Below are 18,881 nucleotides of genomic sequence, written 5' to 3'. Positions count from 1 at the left end.
TACCTAGAAACATGCTCTTCCAAGATATAGGTACATACAGATCGACTGTGCTAGATCGGAATGAAGCTTCGACTACTCTGTCGCGTCTATTACTCTTGGTCAGGTGTCGAGCGACTATTTCAACTATGTCCACCTCATTGACTACTACTCCCCTACATGGGTCAAACCATCGAGTTCATCAGCGGCAAACTTCGACTATTCTGTCCGGTCGGATACGCCCGCCACCGTGCAATCATTACGCTCGGGGGCTCACCCGTCGAGGATCAACCACGTCGGCTGCATCTTGTTCATCGACTACATCTGCAATATCAACTACTTCGTCGCGTCCACTACTTCCGGCCAGGCGCCGCGTGACTATGTCCACCTCATCGACTGCACTGCCAGGCGACCTACTTCCACGTCGACTCCGCCGCACCCGATATAAAAGTTAAGTGTTCCTCTTTCGAGAGTTAATTATTATTTTCGCCACACCCAAATACTCGGGGGCTGCAACATTGCATCATTACAGCAAATACACCCAACACTGGGGCTGTGCCATTACTTTGTTACCACAAATACACTCGATTACTTGGTGAATTTCTTTTCATCGCCTCTGGATATATCTACTTCGGCTCCGTGGATTTATTTTCGGCTTAGTAAAATTACCTTCTTCGGATCAGTAGAGTCATCTTCTTCGGCTTATTGGATTTTTCTTCATCGGATTCATCTTATAAGATTCATCTATATGAATATTACTGGCTTACTCTTATACAACATTACCCGAGGCGTTTCGGGTCACTTGGATTATCATCGAGGATTATTACTGGATTAATTTTCTTCGGCGGATTCATCTTCTATATTACTGGATTCTTCGGCTCAATGGATTAATCTTCTATAATTATTACTGGAACTATTTTTCTTCGGATCAATGGATTCATCTTCTATGATATCAGCGGATTCATCTTCTATGGTTATTACTGGATTTTTCGGGTCAACGGATTCATCCTCTATGATATCGATGGATTTATCTTCAATATATGCTCTATATTTAATGGCGTAATCTTCAATATGGATTCATCTCAAATACTTCATCTGGGATTCATCTTCGTATATTATTGTCTATGGCTTCATCTTAAATGCCTTCACCAAATACGACGCCGCGACTTCATCAACTTATTTTGACGTCGCGCCTAACGCTCGGGGGCTCGACAACGATTTCGCCTCGGTTCACGACTGCGACATAACAATCATGACATAACCTCAGCAACGCTCTGGGGCTCGGCTATTTCTTCATCAACAATTTCGCGGCATCCACTTTTGCTATTTGGTGGCTTCTACTTTGGCTAGATTTCTTATCTACACTCGAAGACTTCATCATGCATCGACTTCGTCGTGTCCAAAAAGCTAAGTGTTCTTTTGTTTTGCACAAAGTTGATTATCGTTTACTTTCGTCGCACCCGACACTCGGGGGCTGCGCGGCATATATTCACTTTACATATCATCAAATCTGAGCATCTGACACCGCATGCGAAAAAGAGAGTCAAGGAAAAGATAGAAAAACTTTGTTTATTTATGCAGGAGAAAGCCGACGAAATTGTCTACAAAAGAGAACCCGACGAAATTGTCCAAAGGGAGAACTCGACGAAATTGTCTTCAAGAAAGAACAGGACCCGAAGAATTATCTTCAAAAAGGTCACGAAAAAATATCTTCAAGAAGGTCCCGAAGAATTGTCCTCAGGGAGGACCCGAAGAATTATCTTCAGGAAGGTCCCGAAGAATTATCCTCAAGGAGGTGCCGAAGAATTATCCTCAAGGAGGTGCCGAAGAATTATCCTCAAGGAGGTGCCGAAGAATTATATTCAAGGAGGTGCCGAAGAATTATCCTCAAGGAGGTGCCAGAAGAATTATACTCAAGGAGGTGCCGAAGAAATTGTCCTCAAAGAGGACCCGAAGAATTGTCCTCAAGGAGGACCCGAAGAAATTTTCCTGAGGGAGGAACTCGACGAAATTATCATCAAGGAGAAACCCAAAAAAAAAAAAAAAAAAAAAAAGTGGAGTAGAAAAAAAAAGGGGAGAAAAAAAAGAGGATGGACAAATCTTCGGGTCCATTGACTCGTCATTTGTTCTGAGCAAGAGCATCGGCGATGTGCTTGACGACAATATAGAAGCACCAATATATTCGGCCGTCTCATCAAGCCCGAGAGAAAAATATAGAAGAACCTGCAAAATGGGTCATTGCATCAGCCAAACAAGGCACTCGACAATATATTCTCAGAACGCCAAAGTTGCGATCAATTTTCGAATGCCGCAAATTTGCGAAGGTAAGACCCCGAGATCCGTTCTGCTGGGCGTGGCATCGCCGAAGGCTGCGCTTCTGCTACTTTTATCCGTATCAACGGATACGAAGAAAAATCCTAACGGACGCGTTAGGTACCCGATAAATATGGCTGGGACTCGACGAGAATGGTAAGACCTTAAGCGGCACTGTCGGAGTTTACACCGGTATCCCGAGATCATGTCCGGGGACGTGATCTTGAAGTAGGTTTTGCGGATTGCCACTAGAGCAGTTAACTAGTACCTGATCCGTCAGATGAACTAGCCCCAATTACCATTATCCCTGTACAATATAGATATGGATGTCAAATAAAAATAGCAAAGACCTGGAGTCGATTAAAAAGAGGGGCTGTGCCAAGTTGTTTATCGAGTAGTACAACTTGAGCCTATGCCTAGGTGCAAGCACCTGCTCATAGGCTCGGGGGCTACTCTTATCGAGAGTATTGTTTACCCTGTCGATAAGATACAAGAAAGAGAAAAATTGTGGAGTCGACTAAAAGCAAGTTGAGCCTACATCCAAGTGCAAACACTTGGCCGTAGCCTCGGGGGCTACTCCCATCGGGAGCGCTGGTCGCGCGCCCGATAAATGTGAAAAGCTCAAGAAAGAAGGACAATATAGCGGCATAAAGAGTTGAGCCTACAACCAAGCACAAGTCCTTGGCTGTAGCCTCGGGGGCTACTCCCATCGGGAGCGCTGGTCGCGCACCCGATAGAAAAATAACTTCGACAGCATCTACAACAATCATGGTTTGTAGACTCAACTCGATTCTACGACTCGAGTGGAGCCTACTCCCATCGGGAGCACATGGATTTCATCAAGTTCTTTGGAAATATAGTTAAGTTCTTCATCGAGTAGTACAACTTGAGTCTATGCCCAAGTGCAAGCACTTGCCCATAGACTCGGGGGCTACTCCCATCGGGAGCGCTGCCGCGCACCCGATAGAAAAAATAATTTCAAGAATCGTCGACATCATCTACGCTACACATGATCTGCGACATGGACCTCGCCTGGTATTTTCTTCGACTCCGGAGATGGTTATGCTTGGAGTTTCTACGCAAGTCTTCGACTTCCCTATAAACTCGGGGGCTACTGACATGGGCATACCCTTCGGGTACCCATTATTAGTATACCAGCTCGGCCCAATATGAAGAAGACCAAATATGGAGAAGGCCCAACAAGGCAACCCGAAGAAGTAGTCGACTAGGACTCTTGTAAAAACCCTAGGCTGGTTGCATATATAAAGCTAGCCAGGGCACCCGAAATAAGGGAGACAACATATAGACATAGAGAGAGACAACATAGCTCCGCATATGGCGACACCATGTAAACATATTGTGATCATATAGTGGATTGCTAGCAGCACGTAGGGATCCTCCACCGAGGGGACCCGAAGCTGGGTACGTCGTGTGCCTAATCTCGTCCCCGGAATCTCCATCGTCGCTCTCCCGAAACCCTAGTCTACAATACGTAGGCATTGCCGAGGTGATCCCTCGTCACATGCAGCAGCATAGTCACCAAGCAAGCCAGGCTTGTGTGTCAATGCAGGGATAGAAGCAGGGTTCATATAAAAGGGACACAAACCCTAGAAATCATAACCAGTCGACCAGATAGGATTCACCAGGTAAGGGTGAAGCAAAAACAAGCATAGTTCATCCTGTTCTTGAGCAAGAACAGAACCAACACACACAACCACTTAAGCCACCAGAAATCATGGTGACCTAGAAGATCATCCAAGATCTGGAGGTGAAGGGCTGTGAACAAACCCAAGTCTGCATCAACAAAACAATTCTTTCTAGGAGCTGGAACAAGGTATACCTAGTTCCTGGAAAAGATCCAATGGATCTAATCCATCATATGCATGAAATAAGCATGGGATGAGCAGATGCTCATATGGGTGGATCATCACTTGGTTTTCACCAAGGATTACTGCCAGTCAAAAGCTACTAAGATAGAAACCATCCAGATACAGATCATGTGCACAGAAGCTAGAAATCATGCACAGATGCACACACTAGCAAGATCACATGCACAGATAGCACCAGTAGATAGCAAAGATTAGCAGCCAAGACTACACAGAAAATCCTAAGCATGCAACCATCAGAAACCCTAGATTTCTTCACAGGCAAGCATATTGGCATTCATAGTTACTATGATCCCCAAATATGCAAGCAAAGATGAGTAGCCAACAAGATCCAACCAATCATGTGAGCAACCAGTCAGTAGCAAGGCTACTGAGGTCACATCACACTTAGCACCAATTAAGAGAAAGCCAAATAGATCACATCACTATCCAGGAATGGATTCAGACTTTAATTGCTTGTAAAAGAATCATGAACAGCAAATTCATATACGAGCAAGTCATTTAAATCATCACTGCATAAGCAGTTCATCATAATTAAGTAATCCAAACATGAATTTATCACAGATTTATGCTAAGCATAACAGTAGCATACTGTTAAGCAACCCAATTTAATTCATAGCCACAAGAGCAAGTCTAGATAGCTAAGTTAAGCAACAGCATAGTGATGCTTGAGCATCAGCATCACCCGATAATTGATTCATATAGCCACAGTATTAGCCAGTAAGCAATCACTGACAATCAATTGATCAAATGGATCAATCATAGCAAGCCAAGTTACACAGAGAGGTTAGCCAACAGGCAAGAAATGATCCAATGGATCATTGGCTTGCATAGGAAGCTATCGAATCATATCACGAGGCACCTCTGGCACACACACAAGTGTCACAGATGCATCACAAGTACACCTAGACAAGCAAGCATGATAAACCAGTAAGCATAGCAAGCCCATAAGCATGAACAGCGAGGGTATATCAAGCCATAAGCAAGCACAGCATAGTATGGCAAGTGTAGAGCATACTAGGAGCAGCGAGAGAAGTAAGCACGAGCATAAATAGCAAGCAAATCGACATGTGCCGGTACCGATGATCGGTAATCCGACCATGAGCGTGCGATAAACCGAAGCACGGGAAGATTGCACGGCAATAGCATGGCTCGTGTGATCACGGGATCACCAGAGAGCAACAGATCATGAGGAGGAAGAAGAACAGGTGGCAAGGGAGGCGCACGAGAGAGAAGGTGGAGGAGCGAGAAGACCTTACCCGCGCACGGAGGCGAAGCTATGGCATGGCGAGGCGGTGCCCGCGCGGCCATAGCAGCTGCAAAGCCGTGGAAGTCGCCGGCGTTACGCCGACGAACACCACCACAGCAGCCACGAGCATGGAGACGACGGCACGAGCGGCTGCGAGCGAGCACCCGCGCCGAGGTCGGTCTCGGAGGCGCACAAGTCGACGGCGAGGGCGAGAGCTCGTCGGAGATTCCAAATCGCCCGAGGCGATTCTCCACGAGATCCAGAGGGGAGGCGATTCTCCAGGAGAAGAAGCAATCGAGGAAACCACGCGGACAGATCGATAGATCGTATCGCGGCGGTTCAGGATCGGTAGGTAGCTACGGCGGAGGAGGCCGGCGATGGCCGGAGCAGGGCGACGGCCATGGCGGCGACGCCATCGCCACGGGAGTCGCCAGAGATTAGGGTTAGGTCGAGTGAGTGAGAGGGCCGAGTGAGAGTGAGTGAGGTGGGCCGCTTCGGCGCCACCGAACCCAAAAGGGGGCCAGCCTTAGTGGGCCGTCCCTGGGTTAGGTTATTGGGCTGGGCCCAATATGAGTCCAGGGGGTATTATGGTCATTTTACATTTAATAAAAGACCAAAACTTTACCAAATTTTAATAAATCATAAACAACTCTAAAAATCCAATAAAAATTGGATTTATGAATGAAAAATAAATCTTAACAAGAATAAAATATGAAATGGAATTTATGAAACAAGTTCAAAATTATGAATTTTCGAATTTAAATAATAACTTGGAATTTAAAATTGTTATTTCCTTGTATTTAAAATTCAAGGAAAAATCTCAAATAAGTTCAAATACTTATTTTCAAACATTTCAAAATGAAATTCTATTATTCCAAGTCATTTCTTTTGAAAAAGGGTATTTTTCCCGAAAAATACTATATTCCCTTTTATTCCCAAAAACTATGGAGGTAACTCTATAATTTCAAATTATTTTGGAATGACTAAGGTAATCATCAAGTAAAATCATTTTACTCCGAATTGTGGTACTTTGTGTGAATCACAATGATTGATACTTTTAAATCAATTGTAAATTACCGTCAAAGACATAAATCTTAAATACAACCCTAAATTGTAATAACTCATTGGGTAAAGGGATTCAACCTAAAATAATACATCCATGATTGCATTATTTGGATTTTATAACATTGTCCTTACCGGACAATGATGCTTCTTACAGAACCCGAGGTCCAGGTTCCATCAACTGCAATGAACTGCACTATCTCGCAGTCCACAGGCAAGTTCACCCTTGCTCATGTCAATTTGATTATTTTCTACTACTTTAAATGCAAAGCTATATACTTATCATTCCTGCATTGCAAATGAAATGTTATTTTCCAACTATGAATATGACTATGTGGATGGCAATGGAACCATGGTATGTGTTGATATGGTGGAGGTTCCATTGTAATGGGTTATATCACCCTAGGATTAATTACCAATGCCGTCCAGTGATTCTAGCGCCGTACAAACCGCGTTGACCATGAGATCTATAATGGCTCGGGGAAGCCAGCTGTATCTTTTCCCTTACGCACGCCAACGGATCGGAGAGCTGGTGGGGTGCTTGGAGGCACTGCCGCAATAGGTTGGGAAATCCTTTTAAATCCCCATCCATTAGTGATGATAAGCTCAACGATCTATGAGGGATTGTCCGAAGTACACCATGAGTAAAGCCGTATTATCGGGGAAGTCTACGGAGGTGTACGGTTGGACAAAAGGGTGGGTTTGCGGTCGCGGAGAAGGCGGTGTGGGCTTGGATCTTTATACCTGGCCTCACACCAAAGGAAGTGTGAACGGGGGCAAGTCCCTCGCGGATGGCAAAAAGGGTGAGATCTCTTGTGGGAAAAGTAACGCACCTCTGCGAGTGTATCAAATTGTGGCTGTCACTCCCTGTTCCGGGAAGGAAGCTGCGAACGCGCGAGAAAGGAACTCCACGAAGTTCTAGTCAACTCGTGAAGACCGACGGGCATAGTTTTCATAATAAAAGCAACCTTTTGAAGAAATGTTTTCAAAACATGCATTGACCTGCGATTTCCGATCAATGGTCGTAGCTAGTGCATCAAACACCTTTTATTCTTTTAGAACTTGCCGAGTACCTCTGTACTCACTTTCTTTCGACACCCTTGCTAGGTCGTGATCCGGAAGTGGAGGCTATCAACGATGGAGCACCAGAAGGAAGCTACGAGCTGGTCTACGAAGAACCTGATCTTACCGGCGGAGTGGAAGGCGTAGATTATGGGATAGTCTACGGACCAGATGACACGGAGGTGGAAGAGTAGTGACATACCCTAGCATCTTAGAGCCGAGCAGCGTAGAACTTACCTAAATAAGTTGTTGAGCTCTTTATATTTGTTATGAGTTGTAATCGTATTTAAGTAGTATCTTAGGGTGTTCTCATAGGACCTGTGAGAATACCAACTTGTTAAGACAATGTTTGTAATAAAGTATGGAGTGTTATGACCTGCAATGTTTACGTTGTACCACTCGAGGGATATGGCAAATTGTGAAGAAGTCCCTTCGCAAAGATCATATCAACGACTTGTATACTACAACATGCGAGTGGTATCGTCGGGTCACCGCAGTCGGTATCGGAGCAAATGTTGCGACCTTAGGTTGGAAAAACCTAGTATAGGGAAGAAACTCTGTAGGAGTCTAGTAGAAATAGTAAAGGATTCTCTAGAAATATGGTGATTATTCACTTGAGAATAGCAAAACCATATATTTTAGTGCGATAATTCTTTATTATAGCTATTATGATGCATTATCACTACTAATGTTCTGCTTTTGTATACATCCATAATGGCGAATACTTTTCCTAAGAGGACTTTGAGGAAAGTTGAGGGTTGGCTCGGTGATTATGATGGACCAATAACAGCTCTCCTGTGTGGGATGCTGAAGGAACTTCATTGCGATCCACGGATACACGTTATCAAGTATACTTACTATGATGGGGAAATCCTAGCCAAGTGCGAGTATCGGTCCAACTACTCGAAAAGCTGCCGATGAGTCGTATAATGCCATACGGAGAAGCCAAAACTATCACCACAGACCTACCATATGGGCCTATTCAAGGCAATCCTTGAGATAAGGCGACGACAAGTCGATAGAACTGCTATGTTCGGAGTTTTCTCATATACCTCATGCCGAGGAAGATGAGGATCCCACTGCGAATCATTTGGTGTTAGCACACGGAAGTCCTGAAGCTGCAGACACAGCACATGGATAGCCGTAAGTCTTTATTGACCACGATGTACCTTTTACACATGAAGATGAGAGGTGAGATTGACCACATGCTAGCTGAGTTCACGGACCCTGATAAAGTCCAAACTCGGATGCGTGATTTGAGGGCACAACCACAACATACCACACCTTTCTTTAACCCAGATAGCGATGTAGATTTGAGTGACCAGTGGTCCAAGAGAAATCCACCTACAAGAGATCCACTTACACCTAACTTTGTTCCGCACTATCCACACGTGTCAGCATCGTATGATACTGGATATGGGGAGACCGATCATGGAACATAAACTGCTCGGAGTCACCGATCGAGAACTCGACGGGTTGGCGTTTCGGGGAACCTTTCGGTGAAGAGGAGGAGCCAATTCCATGTGATACAGGAGATGAGAGTGATGCGGATAACCAGAATGTTAACCAAAGCTTGGAGCAGAAAGAGAAAGACACCAACTCCATTTCTTTAGATTTGGAGATGGGGTTACCCAAAACATCCCAGTACGTCGTAGGTGAGAGTTCTGGAACAAAGAAAAAGAAGAAGAAGAAGATGAGGGGTCAAGTGAATAGGAATCCTCCATGGATGACTGGAGAAGAGGAGCTGTATTCCACTGGGGATATGTATGAGTCTTTATCTAGTTACTTTGGCATGACAGATCTCTGTCTCGGCACTTCGTCCGATTCAGACTACATACCTACGGGAAGAACTTTCATTCGGACGGTCTTCGGAGGACAGACCGTTGTACCGGATGGACCCCAGGGATGTACGCGGAGGCGAGCTATGATGATGAGGAGTAGAGCTCCAAGGAAGAATAAAGTAATCTAGGTGGTATTGTAATAGCACGTATTTTAAATTCCCGTTGGCTTGGGCTTGGAGCCAAATAAGTGGTTTATATGTACCACATGTAATATAAGTTTGTGAGTGTGTGATGTATTATACGGTGTATATACATAATAAATGTTTGTTTTGGATTTGCTTCTTGATTTCATTGTGTGACTAGTTCTGGGCAATGAGTTGAGCTCAGAAAACATTTGCATGGTGTAATTATGAGTAATCACTCTTTGTTACAGGACTAGGGGGAAATGGCGTTAGTAGAAACCGAAGAGGCTCGCAGAGAGCGGGAAGCCGAGAGAGAAAGAGGAGGCAGATACGGCAGACTAGAGCAGAAAACGCACCACCACCACCACACCCAATGTTGCACCCAGACTTCCAACAGTATATGAGGTCAATGGAGGAAGATAGGAGGCGTTACCAGGAAAGCCAGAGCAAAAACATGCATGATTTCTTTACCCATGTCATTAATGATAGGGGTAATGAAGGCAAGGGAGTAACTCTATCGGACTTCCAAAATGCAAGACCACTACCATTCACATCAGCTCCAGAACCAATGGACGCTGAAGATTGGCTCATGGATACTGAACGGAAATTGAAGACCGTTGGTTGCAACGATGAGGAGAAGATTAGATATACCACTTATCTGTTGTCAGGACCAGCAGCATCATGGTGGGAGAATCTTGTAGCAGTACACCCTCCAGATAAGGTATTCACCTGGGAGGAGTTCAAGAAGAAGTTTCGGGATGCTCATGTTCCGGACAGCGTGGTGGAATTGAAGAAGAGGGAGTTTGAAGAACTAAGACAGAATACTGCACCAATCATGCAGTATGTTCGGGATTTCAATAGGTTATCCAGGTATGCACCTGAGGATGTAGATACAGAGGAGAAGAGGAAGAAGCGATTCATGAAAGGCATGAATCCATACATGAAGATGCAACTGAGGTTGGCACGGACTGCCGAATTCCAGGAATTGATTGACTCGGCAATCACTTTCGAGGATGATTACCGGCAAGTCCAAGAGGATAGGAGGAAGAGGGCTCGTATAGAGCCAAGGAAGTACCCAATCAGTAAACCATTACTTGATCGGAGTTTCAAACCTCGATACAGACCTACTACTGGTAATCAATACAACCGGGGAGGTCAAAGTCAGAACCCAATTAATCAAATCATCTGCAACAATTGTGGCCTGAGAGGTCATTTGCATAAGGATTGTCAGAAACCCAGAATCATCTGTTATGGTTGTGGGAAGGATGGACACATCAAGCCGGATTGTCCAAACAAGGCGTCCTGGAGCGGACAGAGCTTTGGAGGACGAGGTGGGAACAACAACAACAACAACAACAACAACAACAACAACAACAACCGCAACAACAACAACAACAACAACAACAACCGCAACTACAACAACAACAATAAGAGGGGAAAGCCTTATGGAAAGCTAAATTGCACATCTTTGGAACAAGCGGAAGAGTCGGATCAAACAGTCTTAGGTACGCTAAGCATTCTTACTCATCCTGGCAAAGTATTATTGATACTGGAGCAACCACATCATTTCTTGCATTGGAGTTTGTGGAAAAATTCGGGCTTAGATGTTCTAAGTTAGAAACCCCTATAACTGTTCTATCCGCGGGGGAACGATCTTAGTAACCCACGTGAAAGAAGCACAAGTCCTAACCATATGTGATCGTGTGTATTTCGCGGACCTATTCATCATACCCATGAAGGACATATCGGTCATCCTAGGGATGGATTGGTTGACGAGAAAATGGAGCGGTGATTAATCGTGGAGACAAAACAGTATCACTTCGCAACTCCATCGGAGGTAGAATAGTGTTCCAAGGAGATAGGTACAGTGAGTTGGAGATCGGATTGGAACTCAATAGCTTGAAGGAAGTGAGAATTGAAGATATTCCTGTAGTGAATGAGTTTAAGGATGTATTTCCTAAGGAACTACCGGGAATGCCACCCGATAGAGAGATAGAATTCACAATCGATCTGATTCCAGGCACAGCACCAATAGCACAACCACCATATAAGATGGGGCCAAAGGAGTTAGTAGAGCTGAAAGCTCAGATAGATGAACTGGAACAGAAGGGATTTATTCAAGAAAGTGTGTCACCATGGGGTACACCAGTTATTTTTGTGGATAAAAGAGATGGAGGAAAGAGAATGTGTGGAGATTACAGAAATTTGAACAATGTAACCATCAAGAACAAGTATCCTTTACCCAGAATTCAAGACCTTTTTGATCAAGTTCAAGGAGCGGGAGTCTTCTCGAAGATAGATTTAAGGTCAGGATACCATCAAATCAAGATCAAGAAGGAGGATGTACCAAAAACAACATTTGTATCAAGGTATGGACACCATGAATACTTGGTTGTACCATTTGGACTAACAAATGCACCAGCAATTTTCATGAATTTGATGAACAAGATATTCATGAAGTACTTGGACAAGTTTGTGATAGTGTTCATAGATGATATTCTAATCTATTCCAAAGATAAAGAAGAACATGCCAAGCATTTGAAGATAGTTCTGCAAACTTTAAGGGAACATCAGCTATATGCGAAGTTCAGCAAGTGCAAATTTTGGTTAGATAGTGTTGAATTTCTTGGACATGTTATAACCAAAGAAGGCATAGCGGTGAATCCAAGCAAGGTTCAGTCCGTATTGGAATGGAAATCACCTAAAAATGCTAAGGAGATACGAGGATTTCTTTTGGTATGGCAGGCTACTATCGGAGATTCATAGAGGGATTTTCGAAGATTGCAGGACCAATGACCAAGTTACTCAAGAAAAATACTCCATTTGTATGGACTGATGAGTGTGAAGCCAGCTTCCAAACACTCAAAGATAAGTTAACCACAGCACCGGTATTAGCAGTTCCCGAACTCTGGAAAGGATTATACGGTGTATTGTGATGCTTCCAAGAATGGACTTGGATGTGTTCTTATGCAAGATCGGAAGGTAATAGCTTATGGATCAAGACGGTTGAAACCACATGAACACAACTACCCAAGTACATGATCTCGAGTTAGCGGCGAGTTGTGTATGCTCGAAGAGTTGGAGACAATTTCTATATGGATCCAAGTGTGAGTTATACACCGATCACAAAAGTTTGAAATATTTCTTCACCCAGAAAGAATTAAACATGAGACAGAAGAGATGGTTGGAGTTGATTAAGGATTACGACCTTAAGATCAACTATACACCAGGCAAAGCTAATGTAGTAGCAGATGCCCTAAGTAGAAAGAGTACGGAGAATCAACCTACGGAATGGGAAATTCCAAAGGAACTTCGGAAAGAGTTAGAGGATGCTCAGATTTTGTTTATCCAAGGTGATGTCAAAGGAAGTATAGCAACCATGAGGATTATGGATGAGATGTACTCAGACTTGAAATATGAGATTATCCGAAAGCAAGCGGATGATTTGTTCATTCAAGAGGAAGTCAAGAGGATTGGCGAAGGAAGACCATCGGAATTCCATCTAGGAGATTTTGATTCATTATACTTCCAGAAAAGGATCTGTGTACCAGATGATCCAGAAGTGAAGTCAATCATATTAAAAGAAGCACATGAAACCCCTTATTCCATACACCCGGGAAGTACTAAGATGTATATGGATTTGAAGGAGATGTTCTGGTGGAACAACATGAAAAGAGAAATAGCACAATATGTCTCGGAATGTCATACATGTCAACGAGTGAAGGCGGAACATCGAGTCCTGCGGGATTACTCAAACCACTAGAGATACCGGAATGGAAATGGGATGAAATAGGAATGGATTTTGTTACTTGGTTTACCAATGACTAGTAAGAAGAAGGATATGATATGGGTAATAGTGGACGAGACTTACCAAGAGTGCTCATTTCATAGCCGTAAACACAAAAGATACTTGCAGAAAAGCTTGTGGATATATATGTGAAGGAAATTGTGAGTAAGCATGGAGTACCAAAGAAGATAGTCTCGGATAGAGGTTCGATTTTCACATCGAGCATTCGGAAACAACTACAAGAATCTTTGGGATCCAAGTTGGATTTCGATACGAGCATACCATCCACAAACCGGAGGACAAACCGAAAGAACCAATCGGATACTAGAAGACATGCTTAGAGCTTGTGCTCCGAACTTTGGAGGCTCATGGGAGGATCATTTACCTTTAGCGAGTTCTCATATAACAATAGTTATCGAGTAGCATTCAGATGGCACCGTACGAAGCATTGTACGGAAGGAAGTGTAGATCACCAATTTGTTGGTTTGAAACCGGAGAAAACAAGGAGTTTACACCGGACTACATCAAGGAGAGACAAGATGTCATCGAGGTGATCCGGGATAGACTCAAGATAGCTCAGAGTCGTCAGAAGAGTTACGCCGACTTGAAGAGAAGAGATTGGGAACCGAAAGTGGGAGACATGGTATATTTAAAGGTTAGCCCAATGAAAGGACTTAAGAGGTTCGGGGTAAAAGGAAAGTTAAGTCCTCGATATATCGGACCATTTAAGATACTCAGTCAGAATCGAGGAACAGCTTTTGAGTTGGAATTACCAGCACAACTAAGTCAAGTTCATAATGTATTTCATGTATCACAACTCAGAAAGTGTTTGAAGGCACCGGATGATCCTATCACATATGAGGAAATAGAACTGCAATCTGATCTAACTTATGTGGAAAGGCCTGAAAAGATCTTAGAAGTACAATGGAAGAAGTTAAGAAACAGGGCAATCAAATATTGTAAAGTGCAATGGCAACATCATCCTGAGCGAGAAGCCACTTGGGAGACAGAAGAAGAACTCAGGAAGTCTTACCCCAAGATGTTCGAGTACCAATCTTAACTTCGGGACGAAGTTTCGTTAAGGGGAGAGGCTGTAATAACCCGAACATAGGAACAACGAAGGGTAGATTTAGAAATGGGATGTGCATTTCATCGCAAAACGGGGAAATTTTCGCGCCTTATTGCAACTAAACCTAAGAGGGATCGAGGTTCTCTCTCATTTTGCACTTAGGGTTAGGCAATGTGAGTTAGGGAAATTTCGACATGATCTCTTTTGTATCTTGTTGATTTGGGGAATTGATTTCATTTGACAAGTGTTAAAACATTTAACAATAAACATTGAACAATATAAAATGGAATTCATAATTTAAAACACAACTTAGGAATTCAAATCACTTTGAATTTCAAAGTGAATCATAAATACAATGTTTATTTCAGAATATAAATATTACATAAATCAAAAGCTCATAAACAAAAACCTGGGCTTTATTGATATCACACACAGATTACAAAGTCTTTACAATATTCTTGATACAAGAATAGATGAATAATAAACAGAAATTAAATGAAGATTACAGTATTGCTCCTAAACTAAAACCTAGACTAAATGGCTTGGAGAATGTCTTCTGCCATGTCCATCTCCATAACCCGCAAAACAAAGAATCAAACTAGACAGAATGTTAGTGTTAGCAAATAAACAATATTCGGCTTTGGACGATAGCAAATCAGTCACAACACACTTGTGCTTGTCCAAAACCAGGGACGAGCACAAGATAAGGGCAACGACGAGACCAAACCCGAGCACACACCAGGGCTCAAGTTTCGACGATATGAGAGCACACAGACTCAAGTGTGCTAGGCAGACAACAAGCAAGGCCATGCAGCAGACATAGTCACCAAGCAAGCCAGGCTTGTGTGTCAATGCAGGGATAGAAGCAGGGTTCATATAAAAGGGACACAAACCCTAGAAATCATAACCAGTCGACCAGATAGGATTCACCAGGTAAGGGTGAAGCAAAAACAAGCATAGTTCATCCTGTTCTTGAGCAAGAACAGAACCAACACACACAACCACTTAAGCCACCGTAAATCATGGTGACCTAGAAGATCATCCAAGATCTGGAGGTGAAGGGCTGTGAACAAACCCAAGTCTGCATCAACAAAACATTTCTTTCCAGGAGCTGGAACAAGGTATACCTAGTTCCTGGAAAAGATCCAATGGATCTAATCCATCATATGCATGAAATAAGCATGGGATGAGCAGATGCTCATATGGGTAGATCATCACTTGGTTTTCACCAAGGATTACTGCCAATCCAAAAGCTACTAAGATAGAAACCATCCGGATACGGATCATGTGCACTGAAGCTAGAAATCATGCACGGATGCACACACTAGCAAGATCACATGCACGAGATAGCACCAAGTAGATAGCAAAGATTAGCAGACCAAGACTACACGAAAAATCCTAAGCATGCAACCATCAGAAACCCTAGATTTCTTCACAGGCAAGCATATTGGCATTCATAGTTACTATGATCCCCAAATATGCAAGCAAAGATGAGTAGCCAACAAGATCCAACCAATCATGTGAGCAACCAGTCAGTAGCAAGGCTACTGAGGTCACATCACACTTAGCACCAATTAAGAGAAAGCCAAATAGATCACATCACTATCCAGGAATGGATTCAGACTTTAATTGCTTGTAAAAGAATCATGAACAGCAAATTCATATACAAGCAAGTCATTTAAATCATCACTGCATAAGCAGTTCATCATAATTAAGTAATCCAAACATGAATTTATCACAGATTCATGCTAAGCATAACAGTAGCATACTGTTAAGCAACCCAATTTAATTCATAGCCACAAGAGCAAGTCTAGATAGCTAAGTTAAGCAACAGCACAGTGATGCTTGAGCATCAACATCACCAGATAATTGATTCATATAGCCACAGTATTAGCCAGTAAGCAATCACTGACAATCAATTGATCAAATGGATCAATCATAACAAGCCAAGTTACACAGAGAGGTTAGCCAACAGGCAAGAAATGATCCAATGGATCATTGGCTTGCATAGGAAGCACTGAATCATATCACAGGCACCTCTGGCACACACACAAGTGTCACAGATGCATCACAAGTACACCTAGACAAGCAAGCATGATAAACCAGTAAGCATAGCAAGCCCATAAGCATGAACAGCAGGGTATATCAAGCCATAAGCAAGCACAACATAGTATGGCAAGTGTAGAGCATACTAGGAGCAGCAGAGAAGTAAGCACAACATAAATAGCAAGCAAATCGACATGTGCCAGTACCAGTAACTGGTAATCTGACCATGAGCGTGCAGTAAACCGAAGCACAGGAAGATTGCACAGCAATAGCATGGCTCTGTGTGATCACAGGATCACCAGAGAGCAACAGATCATGAGGAGGAAGAAGAACAGTGGCAAGGGAGGCGCACATAAGAGAAGGTGGAGGAGCAGAAGACCTTACCCGCGCCTGGAGGCAGAAGCTATGGCATGGCGAGGCAGTGCCCGCGCGGCCATAGCAGCTGCAAAGCCAGGGAAGTCGCCGGCGTTACGCCGACGAACACCACCACAACAGCACAACATGGAGACGACGGCACAGGCGCTGCGAGCAGCACCCGCGCCAGGTCGGTCTCGGAGGCGCACAAGTCGACGGCGAGGGCGAGAGCTCGTCGGAGATTCCAAATCGCCCGAGGCGATTCTCCACGAGATCCAGAGGGGAGGCGATTCTCCAGGAGAAGAAGCAATCGAGGAAACCACGCGGACAGATCGATAGATCGTCTCGCGGCGGTTCAGGATCGGTAGGTAGCTACGGCGGAGGAGGCCGGCGATGGCCGGAGCAGGGCGGCGGCCATGGCGGCGACGCCATCGCCACGAGAGTCGCCAGAGATTAGGGTTAGGTCGAGTGAGTGAGAGGGCCGAGTGAGAGTGAGTGAGGTGGGCCGCTTCGGCGCCACCGAACCCAAAAGGGGGCCAGCCTTAGTGGGCCGTCCCTGGGTTAGGTTATTGGGCTGGGCCCAATATGAGTCCAGGGGGTATTATGGTCTTTTTACATTTAATAAAAGACCAAAACTTTACCAAATTTTAATAAATCATAAACAACTCTAAAAATCCAATAAAAATTGGATTTATGAATGAAAAATAAATCTTAACAAGAATAAAATATGAAATGGAATTTATGAAACAAGTTCAAAATTATGAATTTTCAGAATTTAAATAATAACTTGGAATTTAAAATTGTTATTTCCTTGTATTTAAAATTCAAGGAAAAATCTCAAATAAGTTCAAATACTTATTTTCAAACATTTCAAAATGAAATTCTATTATTCCAAGTCATTTCTTTTGAAAAAGGGTATTTTTCCCAGAAAAATACTATATTCCCTTTTATTCCCAAAAACTATGGAGGTAACTCTATAATTTCAAATTATTTTGGAATGACTAAGGTAATCATCAAGTAAAATCATTTTACTCTGAATTGTGGTACTTTGTGTGAATCACAATGATTGATACTTTTAAATCAATTGTAAATTACCGTCAAAGACATAAATCTTAAATACAACCCTAAATTGTAATAACTCATTGGGTAAAGGGATTCAACCTAAAATAATACATCCATGATTGCATTATTTGGATTTTATAACATTGTCCTTACCGGACAATGATGCTTCTTACAGAACCCGAGGTCCAGGTTCCATCAACTGCATTGAACCGCACTATCTCGCGATCCACAGGCAAGTTCACCCTTGCTCATGTCAATTTGATTATTTTCTACTACTTTAAATGCAAAGCTATATACTTATCATTCCTGCATCGCAAATGAAATGTTATTTTCCAACTATGAATATGACTATGTGGATGGCAATGGAACCATGGTATGTGTTGATATGGTGGAGGTTCCATTGCAATGGGTTATATCACCCTAGGATTAATTACCAATGCCGTCCGAGTGATTCGAGCGCCGTACAAACCGCGTTGACCATGAGATCTATAATGGCTCTGGGGAAGCCAGCTGTATCTTTTCCCTTCTGCACGCCAACGGATCGGAGAGCTGGTGGGGTGCTGGAGGCACTGCCGCAATAGGTTGGGAAATCCTTTTAAATCCCCATCCATTAGTGATGATAAGCTCAACGATCTATGAGGGATTGTCCGGAGTACACCATGAGTAAAGCCGTATTATCTGGGAAGTCTACTCGGAGGTGTACGGTTGGACAAAAGGGTGGGTTTGCAGGTCGTGGAGAAGGCGGTGTGGGCTTGGATCTTTATACCCGGCCTCACACCAAAGGAAGTGTGAACGGGGGCAAGTCCTCGCGGATGGCAAAAAGGGTGAGATCTCTTGTGGGAAAAGTAACGCACCTCTGCAGAGTGTATCAAATTGTGGCTGTCACTCCCTGTTCCGGAAGGGAACTGCGAACGCGGCAGAAAGGAACTCCACGAAGTTCTATTCAACTCGTGAAGACCGACGGGCATAGTTTTCATAATAAAAGCAACCTTTTGAAGAAATGTTTTCAAAACATGCATTGACCTGCGATTTCTCGATCAATGGTCGTAGCT

Source organism: Lolium rigidum, chromosome 3 (genome assembly GCF_022539505.1).
Source record: "Lolium rigidum isolate FL_2022 chromosome 3, APGP_CSIRO_Lrig_0.1, whole genome shotgun sequence".
NCBI classification, from domain to species: Eukaryota; Viridiplantae; Streptophyta; class Magnoliopsida; order Poales; family Poaceae; genus Lolium; species Lolium rigidum.
Note: the sequence above shows the minus strand (reverse complement) of the source record.